Below are 11477 nucleotides of genomic sequence, written 5' to 3'. Positions count from 1 at the left end.
AAAACTTATTTTTATGATAAGGCCATAAAGTAAGGGATAATATTTTAAGGTCCTCTTCGTCTTAAAGAATTCTTAAATTGCTAGTGTTTAGGTGAGAGAAGAATGAGAGAGCTCATTCAGTCAATGCTGATGCGAGTTTTATCTTAATTCTAAAGAACTCTCAAATATTTAATTTAAAAAAATGTGTAATAGGCTTAAGTGAAGTAGGCAGCAAGATACATATCATGTGATGCTTGTGATAAAGAGACTCATAATTGAGGTGGTGTGAAAGAGTGGGCGCTGCCCCCAGATACATGGATATTACGTGTTTTTCCACTTGGATGCCCCCCTCCCCGTGAACACTAATCCATGGGTCTGAGGGGGAATAACCCACTGCCATCCAATTTTCTGAGAGAATTTTTTTTCCTTCCTGAATGAGGCAATTTGTTCGTGAAGGAGCGCAAACATTAATTCTTTCTCAACTAAATGGTCCTCACAAAAGAAGATTAATTCTGACATTGGAGATTAAGGTCACCAAATCAAAAAACCTAGTCAGATGCCCTCAATTTCTAGCCATATCCCCTCTTGTCTAGAAAAATAAGAAGGGAAACAGTGATTTTTTTCCATGAAAGCAGAAACAAGAAAAGTTCAGTATTGAATGCACAAAAATCTTACAAATGAAATGGGGTAGCAGCTCAACCAGACTCTGGTTCTAAATATTTTCTACCCCTGAGGCGGAGCTTGAGAAATACACACAAACATACACACAGAGATGGTAATTTGACAAACATTTATACAGTGTTCAGCTCAAGGAAGATAAAATATGAGCCCAGGTTGTTCAGACTGTAGACTGTAGGGAGACACATGTTAGCAAATTACAGAAAGCGTGGAAATCATTAGAAACAGGAGTATAGACGGCAAGCTTGACTTTGCTTAGCAGACATCAGGGGAGATTCTCTTACAGGGAGGGTAGGGTTTTAGAAGGAGAAGTGGTTAGGGAACTCAAGCCAAGGGCAAAACAGGCATGGTGCCACCAGCAGCCTATGAGAGCAAAATCACAATGAGGTTTGACCTTCTATTACAGGTCATTTATGACAGTAACTTATTTTGCAAGATCTTGTTCCCATCTACCAACGAAGGACCTCAGGTCCCCCCACATTCCCTACCTCACCCCCCTCTCAAGTTTTTCCTGGAGTCTCCAGGAGGTATCTCACATGTGCTCACCTGAGACGTCCAGTCAGTTATCACCCGGCATCCACTGCCTTTTCCTCCTCTCCACTCTGGACCCCCAGGGCTGGGCAGCCTTGGGTCTCTGCTGGCACAACTGTCAGTTCTGCTGAGTTCTGCTGCCCCAGCCAGGCCGACCCTATCAATGGAACACCTCCTGATTCCCACAAGACACTGTTGTTCCCATGAGATCCCGTCTCAACTTCTGTGACTTCCCCTTCCCCCTTCAACTACTCTAGTGTTCTCAAACCTTGGAAGTGTCAAGTCAAAGGCTACGGAGGGACCAAACATACTGTGGAGTCTTACAGAAGTTGCAATGAGGAATTCTTTCCACTTTCACACATGGTTCCCACTCTCTGAAGACTCCAACATGGGGAACTAAGGACAACCCCACTGTAGTCCCGGAATCACCCCCTATCCCCACCTAGGCCAAGCTTGTATGCCTGGCTTCCTCAACCCTCAGGCGGACTTCTCTCCCAAGATGTGATTCGGCCCTTGCGCAAACACACGTATAGCAGTTTACTATGTGCCTGGATCCTCTCAGTCCTTGTGATGGATGTGGCTTATGTTCAAGCTGAGACCCTCCCCCGTGCATGATAATTGGCAAGAAATTGGCAAAATTGGCAAATTGGCAAAAAACGGAGAATTCCTTAAGAAGCCCCCTTTAAGTCACTACAACTGAGAAGAAAAGTCTTATGCATTAAAACTCTCAGTTATGAGAAGTGGGAAAACTGATCTAAAATAGCTTTTTTAAAACACAGGAAATTTGCTAGTTCATGCAATTGGACAGCCAGATGGATCCACTTATACACTGCTTGATTCCCCCCTCAGACAATGTGATCAGGACTCGGTTTTTCACCTTTCATTTCTTGGTTCCACTTCCTTGGCTCTTCCATCAGGCTTGTTGGTGCTAGGGTAGCTGCCAGCATATCCCAGGACCATATCATCTCTGTATATTACAAGCAGGAAGAAGAGAAGGTAAAACTTCTCTTTCCCAGAAGCCCCGGCAAAGCATCCTCTTGTATCTCATCAGCTTGAGCCATCTTGATGGCCAGAGTAACACAATGTACTGAATGGCTTAGGAATGTGCCCCTTGTCCCAGCCCTGGATCTGGGGATAGAGTCCTCTCTACATGACTAAATGTGTGTAAAGGAGCAATCTCCCAGAGGAAAAATCAGAATACTGTTTTTTTTTTTTTTAAAGGGCAGGAGGATAGAAGTTAAGTGACCAAAATTTAAAAATCAATATTATACCACAATTTGTGTTCCTAAACTATCGTGGTTGTATTGGCACAAAGGTGATTTAACAACCTGGAGTAGAGTTATTTGCACTGCTGAGAGAGCCTGATGGATGTTAGTGTTTGCAGTGAAAGGTGTATGGGAATGGGCAAGAGGAGGGAGGTGGGTTGGGCAGAGAAACTCACCTGGGGCTCTGGATATCTGGGAATGGGGATGGTCTAACACTACTTGGATCAATCAGATCAGAACCCAGAGAAGAATCAGCCATGGATCAGTTAAAATATATAAGATAAAAAGAGTAGACTTTAGTGTAAAAGATAAACCAAAAAATATTTCAAGAAAATATAGGAGACTATATAATCTATGGGTTGAGGAGAACTTCCTAACCAAGATTAGGAATTCAGAAGCTAGATAAGAAAGGATAGTCATATTTGAATATATAAAAATCAAGAGTATTTGTATGGCAAAAGATTCAATAAATAAGATCACAAGCAGATATCAGAATGTAAAAAATGTTTGTACCAGACTTAAAAGAGGTGGTATCTGTAACATACAAAATCTTAACACTGTCAAGAATAAGTCAAACAATGCAATAGAAAAGTCGGTAAAAGATATAAATAGACAAATCACTGAAGAGCACATCTAAATGGCCTAAGAAAATTTTTTTAATGCTCAAATTCACTAGAAGTCATGGAAATGCAAATTGAAATAACAATGATATGCCATTTTATAACCATCAGATGGACTAATTAGTAAGAATCATCACACCAAATGACGTGGGCTGGTAGGATGTAATGGAAAGACTATTTGTACATATGATGGCAGAAATGTGATGTGTTATAGCTGTTTAGGAAAGCAATTTAGCAATAATTATAAAAACTGGAATTATGTTTACTATTCAACTCAGCAATTCTGCTCTTGAAAATGTATTTCATAGAAATAAAAGCACCAATACATGAAGATATTCGTGTGTGTGTGTGTGTATGTGTGTGTGTGTGCGTGCACCCTTGCGTGTGTGTCATCATTGTTCAAAGTGACCAAAAAATCCCTCTGGAAACAAAATAAATGTCCATCGAGAAAAAAATAGCCAAAATGTTATAGAGTATTCACAACACAGAGTACTAGAGCTCTGGTTCATTCTCTTTGTGGCTGTATACCTGTTGACTTGGTTTACTTCATGGGCAAGTCAGGATGAGGAAGCACTTATATAATAGAATAGAATATAGAATATAACCTCATTTTCTAAAACAACAATGACAATTATAAAACCTATACTATATTAATACAAAGAAAAATATGGAAGAGCATATGTTAGATTTTTGTAATTGAATACTTAGGGAAGAAATATAGTGGTATAGAGAGTGAGGGTAACAAATCATTCTGGTTTTCCTGGGCCTGAAATATTTTCCAGAATGTGGGTCTCTCACTGCTAAAATTGGGACAGTCTCAAGTACTCTGGGGTGGCTGGTCATTCTAGAGATGCCAGTGTATAGAGCGGGGAGGGAAAGGCAAGCAGAAAGAGAGGGAAATATGACTAAAATCATGTAATCATACATATATTCATGTGACGTTATTTATCTGGGTTGATATTTGTAAAAATAAGTTTTAAAAATACTTATTTTCACAAATTCCTATAAGACTTACGGAAAGATTTAGGTCCTATTCACAGACTCCTTAGATTTAGAGGAAGCTAAAGGTAGCTTAGTTAGGAATGATTCATTCAGTAAATGTTATTAAACATCTATTCTGGGTATTAATTTATCTATTGCTAACACAACACATAGAGGCAGTTAATAAATGTGTTGAATGAAAAAACAAATGTCTGATCATAATTATAATACATATAATTACAGTTGATCCTTGTACAACATGGGTTTGAACTGTGTAGGTCCACTTGAACGTGGATTTTTTTCAATAAATACTACAGTATTTCATGATCTGTGGTTGGTTGAACCCACAGATGTGGAACAGCAGGTATGGAGGGCTGACTGTGGACTCGAACACGACTATAGGGCTTTTGGTATATGTAGGGGCTCCTGACCCAGATACCGAGGCATGACTATTATAACCACAGTATATTATAACATATATACAACATATTTTACAATAACAAATGCTCTAATAGAGGTAAAAACAGAAGCCTATGAGAACACAGAAGAGGGAGCACTGACTTTGCACTGTAGAATCATGAACACATAACAGAGGAGTATTAAGTGTTTGAAGAAACAAGTGAGAGTTTGAAGAATGGAGAAAGGGAAAAGGAAACTCTAGAAAGCGAGAGCACCCCGTGGAAGGACAAGAATCCTGCAAAAGCAGGGCGTATTTGGGAAAGAGTAAAAAGATCCTGGGGCCTGTGTATAGGGGCCGGGGGAGGTGGTAGAGGGAAGGCGAGAAGATGAGGCTACACAATTAGGGAGAAGTGAGAGGTGAAAGGCCCGCGTACCCTACCAAGGAGTTTGAATTCATTTTGAAGACACTAGGGAGATAGAAGAAGCCTCACACCAGGGAAGAGACACAATTGGATTTCATCTTTAGGAAGATAACATGAACACCAAGATGGCAAATTGACTTTATGCCAAATGCCAGTTCCAATTGATTGGTCATGAGGGCGGGAAGGACAGTGCTCAAGAAAGGCTGTGTGGCCACCCACGTCTGGGCTTAGCACTTAAAGTGCCATGACCGATTAGCACTATCTACTAGGGACGAGGGTGAAGGGAAAGAGTGACAAAGCTGCTGTGTGTTTCCTAACGCTGCACCTACAGGCACCGTAGAGGAGGAACCTCATGGAAGAGGTCATGGTCAGGGAGAGCAGAGATTTTACTCATCTACGCGAGAGATGATGGATGTCAGTGACATCACAGAGGTAGAGTGGAGAATCAGAAGAGATTTCGAAGGTGAAATCACTAGGACCTGCCGAAGGAAATTAGGAATGGATGAGATCCAGGCACTAAGGGCATCTCTGGCTAACAAGCAAGTTTCCGAGGAGGATTGCTTTATGATATTGGAAGCAAACCCACTTGGCTTCCATAGACACCTCGAAGGAGATGCGTGATGACTCAGCAGTTCCGGGAGCTGCCGGGGCGCGTCCAATAATTCTTGCCACCAAAACACTCTCCAGTGTCTGTGCGCTGGCTGCTTACTCCAGCAGTCCTTGTGATTTATTCTCCAGGCAGCTCTTGGAAGTGGAAAGTTCATCTTAGAGCAAAAAACAGGAAGCATCCCCCCACTCACCTGGCTGAGGGGCCAGGAAGGGATATGTGTACTCTGACACACCAGCAGTGTAAGCTCCCATTATGTCAGCATGTTTACCATCACCAGGCACTTCCTGTGACATAGGAACACAGCTAAATGTCCTCACCAGCAAGCAGGAAATGACTAACTTCAGGAAATCATCCCTTCTCCCTCCAACCTACCTTCCCAAATGGAGATGCTGTTGAACTTTCACTAAAAATATCAGTACCATCTAAAAATAAAGCTCCTCAACTCTGCCCTTGCCCCAGGAAATCCTGACCAAAGCTTGTTTTACATCACCACCAGCCGTTGTCAGGTAGCCTCTCACAGGCACACCCGACCTGTCCTCTCAGCTTCAAGTTCATTTGGAAATCAATCCCACCTGCCTCCCTCACCAAACAGAGGGTGAAGAATGGCTGGCCACAGTTGTATCAAACAAGAGTCTTCCCAAGGGACAAATGGTCTTCCAAAATTCTTCCACCAGCACACACACCCAAGTGGGTTTGTTTCCTGTCTGGTCGACTTCCTCCAGGCTCATTATGGTTTCAGTGTCATTTCCCAGAGCAGGAAAGTGTGCAGGAGTGGGGACTTTAGCAGCCTGGAGTGGACGTGCAGTGGCTGACCTGGAAGAGAAAGGGTCTCTATGAAGCCATTTGTTAGGAAACCATTGACAGACATATAAGTATTTGGTAGTGGCGCTATTCCTGAAGCTGGTTCCTGCGGCACCTAGTTTGCTGCGGAGTTTATATTCTGTCTTGTACAAAGAAGCCACAGCTGAAAGTTGGTATTTGCCTTTGGGGAGGGGAGAGTAGGTTCCTGATAGGCTGGATTGATCTAGAGATGTAGAGTTGGGAAGAAATGCTTGAACCCCAGTCCAAGAAGGAAGGATGGAAGAAATGAGAAATAATTCTTGATTCAGCCCTTAACTCCTACATTCCTGGAAGTTTCCCTAATAACTGAATTGAGTTATTAGTTTTACTTCCCAAACAAGAAGGCAGGAAAATCTCAAATAGGGACCCTGACTCCAAGGAAAGTACCACAGCATAGTGGATAAAGCCTTTCAAGTTAGACTCCTGGGTTTCAATTCTGTCATCAGCAATGAACAGCTGTGTGATATTGAGCTAGTTACTTAGGCTCTGTAAGACTCCTGTTTCTCAGCTATAAAAAATGAGAGTTTTACTAGGCATATACCCTGAGAAAACCATAATTCAAAAAGAGTCATGTACCACAGTGTTCATTGCAGCTCTATTTACAATAGCCAGGACATGGAAGCAACCTAAGTGTCCATCGACAGATGAATGGATAAAGAAGATGTGGCACATATATACAATGGAATATTACTCAGCCATAAAAAGAAATGAAATTGAGTTATTTGTAGTAAAGTGGATGGACCTAGAGTCTGTCATACAGAGTGAAGTAAGTCAGAAAGAGAAAAACAAATACCATATGCTAACACATGTATATAGAATCTAAAAAAAAAAATGGTTCTGAAGAACCTAGGGGCAGACAGGAATAAAGACGCAGATGTAGAGAATGGACTCGAGGACACGGGGAGGGGGAAGGGTAAGCTGGGACAAAGTGAAAGAGTGGCATGGACTTATATATGCTACCAAATGTAAAATAGATAGCTAGTGGGAAGCAGCCGCATAGCACAGGGAGATCAGCTCGGTCCTTTGTGACCACCTAGAGGGGTGGGATAGGGAGGGTGGGAGGGAGATGCAAGAGGGAGGGATATGGGGATATAGGTATACATATAGCTGATTCACTTTGTTATACAGCAGAAACTAACACATCACTGTAAAGCAATTATACTCCAATAAAGATGTTAAAAATAAATTAATTAATTTTTTAAAAAAATTTTAAAAAATGAGCGTTGGCATGAAGATGAATTAAAAGGCACAGCTGGTGCTCCCTGGATGTCCCTATCCATTTTCCTTACTGAGTGCCTTACCACATGGTGGGCACACTTCTAGCTCTGGAGAGACTTTGCAGAGAACAGGACAGGCAAGACGCCACAAAGCAGGACACACAGTGTGCGATTAATCCGGAGTGGTCGGTTGATGGGAAGGGCATGTGAGCTCACTAATGAATCCAAACTGAGAACTGTTCCGAGGAAGACACTGTTTCATTGAGATTTCTCAGTCCCGGTGCCAGAGAGCCCTGGAAGAAGGAGAAGGAAACTCTGATGCACAAGAGCTTCCGGGGGGTGGGTGCGCACACATGAGGCCACGCTGGGCTGGATGATGTCCCCTCAGACCTCCCTGTCCGCTGGAGCACTGTCTCGGGAAGGACTCAGTGGTCACTGCAAGCCTGGCCCCCGGCAACTTGGCAGGCAAAGAGACTCCAGCCACCTCCCGGCACAGCAGCAGAAGGGGGCGTTGCCAATGTGTCTGCAAAGTGGTGATGGGCAGGGAATCATGGACTGTCAGAAGGCAGTTTAGGAGACCAGGGGGTGGGCACAGAATGCGGACAGTGACGGCAGTTTAACAAGAAAAAATACACTAAGTTTGTGGGTTCAAATGGAGCCTTTGCACTGAAGTTGGTGGTGACTCTGGGGGGGCCTCGTGTAAGCAGAAGCCAATTTGATCCTCTTGACTGCCTAATGGTGCTCCTTGCTCTGAGGTTCCTAAAAGTTCTTCTCTGTCCCCCTACTCCAGGTCTAAGACAAGGATCAGATTCTAGGATGTGCTGTAGCACCTTCCCCCAAAAGATATCTACCTCAGTGTCTGTCATCTATCATCTGTCTATCAATGGATCCATCAATTCATCGATCCATCGATATGGATTTATATACAGTTGATCTTTGAACAATGTGGTTTAGTGGCACCCACGGTCCGTGCACTCGAAAATCTGCATATAACGTATAGTCACCCCCTCCCTATATGCTGTTCCTCCCTATCTGTGGTTCTGTGTCCGTGGATTGAACCAACTGCCCATAGTGTAGTACCATAGTATTTACTATTGAAAAAAATCCACATCTAACCAGTGTTGTTCAAGGGTCACCTGTGTATGATATATATACTCTATCAAAACAAACAACAACGAAAACCTGCAATGAACAAGAAGAAAACAAATAGGAAAAAAAGAGAAAGAAGAAAACCCCATTAGGTCACAAGAAAGAGACAGGGTTGCCTGTGAGCCTCCTCTGGAGTACCCAGAGCACACTGACTGCCCTTGCCCTCCCTTCGGGCAAGTCAGCACCTCCTGGAACCGAGGAGAGCTCACTGAAGTAGGAGACAGCAGGGAGATAAGAGGGATGCTTCCGATATTAATTAGAATCCCAGCTCCCTGAGAGCAGGGATCTTCGTCTCTGGGTCAGTGAGGACGGCAAGTTCCCACAACACTGCCTGGTACTGGTCGCCTCTCAACGGTTATTTGGTGAATGCATTTCATCACTTGCTAACTCTACCCCATTGTTCTCCCAACATCTTGTTCTGAGGACTCTGTGTGCGGTATAAATGCCTCATTTTCATATCAGTAAATACTGTGTAGTTAAGTTTTCATTTCAAATGTTGGCTGTCATTCAAGACGCTCATCGTAGCCAATGCCCTTATTCCTAACAGTTGAGGGAATCAAACCCAGGTCGTATATATCAAATTCGGTTTCACAAATTCTAGTGAGGCCCCAAACTGGTGTTAGATTATTCCTTAACATTCATGCTGGCCCAGTAGTAATTTCAAAGCTCTAGAGACTGTCACAGTCAGGGATTCAGCCCTTTCCCTCTGAGCCAGCTACACTCACTGCCTCGGAGATTTGGGGTTTTTTTTTTTGGTTTTGAGGGTCATGGCAGAGTAGATCCCCTAGGGGGCAGTGTGTGCACACGTTTCGGCCAAGCGAGGCGTGCATTTTATGGCTGCTGAGGTAATTGCCACAGCAACAGGAGATCTGGGGGTCTGTGAAACAAAATGCACTATACAAAGTTGTTCTTTGGGTAGCAGGTAAAGGCGGCCTGAAAGAATTGAGCAGTGGAGGAAAACCTGGTGACACTGCAGGAAATTGGGGGATGGCAGTTTTAAAGGCTCCAGCCACTGAATTCCTTAAGGTTCAACACAGGAAGATTTGACATGCTCCTTAGCATTTGCTGAAGGGTTTTTAATAATTTTATTTATTACCTTTTACATTTCATGTTTCTGAAATCCATGCAGAATTGTGTTTCATTTTCTTATCTATTCTGGGTGGCAGTTCAAATGCAATTAAAGTTAACCAGTTTTAATTAAGTAATAATAGTTCACACTGTGTTATTGAGGGCTTATAATGTTCTGAGTGTTTTACTGAAATGACATGATTTAATTATTTACATTACCTTGTATAAAGCTCCCATTGCTACGAGATGAAGACTCTTCTCATTTTGTAGAGGGGCAGACTGGTATAATGTACATGTCACTCAAGATTCCAAGCTTAAAAGTTGCATTCAGACCTATTCTCTGAATTAGTTTACTATTTTACCTTCTAAAGCAGTGCCTCTCAAACTTTAATGTGTACACATATTACCTGAGGATCTTGTTAAAATGCAGATTCTAACTCAGTAGGTCTGGGTCGGGCCTGAGAGTCTGCATTTTAAGGAGGAGCAGGTGATGCCAACGCTGCTGGTCCGTGGACCACATTTTGAGTAGCAAGAACCTAGCTAGAGGAGTGTGGGGAGAGAGAGGCAGATATAAAGGTGTGCATGGTACAGCCCCTGCTCTCAAGAAGGTTATACTAGTAGGAAAGGTTAAGACAAGTAACAATATTGTGAGAGAACACGTATGTCAAGGGTCACAGAGGTACAAAAGCAGAATAACTTAATAGATACTAAATGAGGGACTCCTAGCGCAGGATAGTACACCCCAAAGCTTCAGAAGGGATGGGCAGGATGAAGAAGACACAGCACCTACCTGCAAGGCACTGGCAAGCTGGTGGGGGAAGGCCGATGGATACACAGAAAACCCTAGCGCTGGCATAAGTCTATGAAAGAGACTCCCAGGAGGGCTGTGGGAACAGGAAGGAGGGACGAGGTGATGTCAGCCAGAATCTCCAACGTGATTGGAATTAGAAAGCAATGTATTTAAGAAGCTCAGGTACTAACGGCTCTCAGCTGGCCATGGATCTAGAGGAAGGCTTCATGAAAGAGATGGTGTTGGTGGTAAACCACGCAAGAGAGATGGAGTTTTGACAGTGGATAGAGAAGGTCACTTCAGAGAGAAAAACCAGTTTAAGCCAAAGCTCTGAAAGGTAAGAGCACCAAAAGCTAAGTTAGGAATGAGCACAGCATCCTATTTTCCTGTCGGGACACTGTATGGAAAGCCATGTTTTAGAGCAGGGGTTCTCCATTCATATTAAAAATCACTTTAAAGAGTTGAAAGAGATTTTGATGCTGGGGGTCCATTCCCAGAGACTCTGATTTCGTTTGTCTGGTAGTAGAGCTGGGACTCGGTATGTCTTTGAATCTGCATGTTTTTAACTGCCTGATACATATGTGCAGTCAGGTTTGAGAAGCATTACCCTACAGAAGTGGTTCTCCAAGTGTGACCCCTGTACCAGCAGCATCATGAAAACTCATGAGAAATGCAAATTCTCAGGCCCCACTCCAGACCCACTAAATCAGAAACTCTGTGGGTCGGGTTCGGGATCTCACTTTTAACAACCCCTCTGGTAATTCTAATGCAAGTCAAAGTTGGAGAACCAATATTCTAGAGGCTTGCTACTCCAAGTGTGGTCCACAGTCTTTGTTCACTACACTAGCATCACCTGGATGCTTATTACAGATGCTGAATCTCAGGCCTCACCCCGTGGCTAATGAATGAATCAGAACCACAGTTTAAC

This window comes from Phocoena sinus, chromosome 7, assembly GCF_008692025.1.
Source record: "Phocoena sinus isolate mPhoSin1 chromosome 7, mPhoSin1.pri, whole genome shotgun sequence".
NCBI classification, from domain to species: domain Eukaryota; kingdom Metazoa; phylum Chordata; class Mammalia; order Artiodactyla; family Phocoenidae; genus Phocoena; species Phocoena sinus.
The sequence above is the reverse complement of the archived record's forward strand: the minus strand, read 5'-3'. Positions refer to the sequence as shown.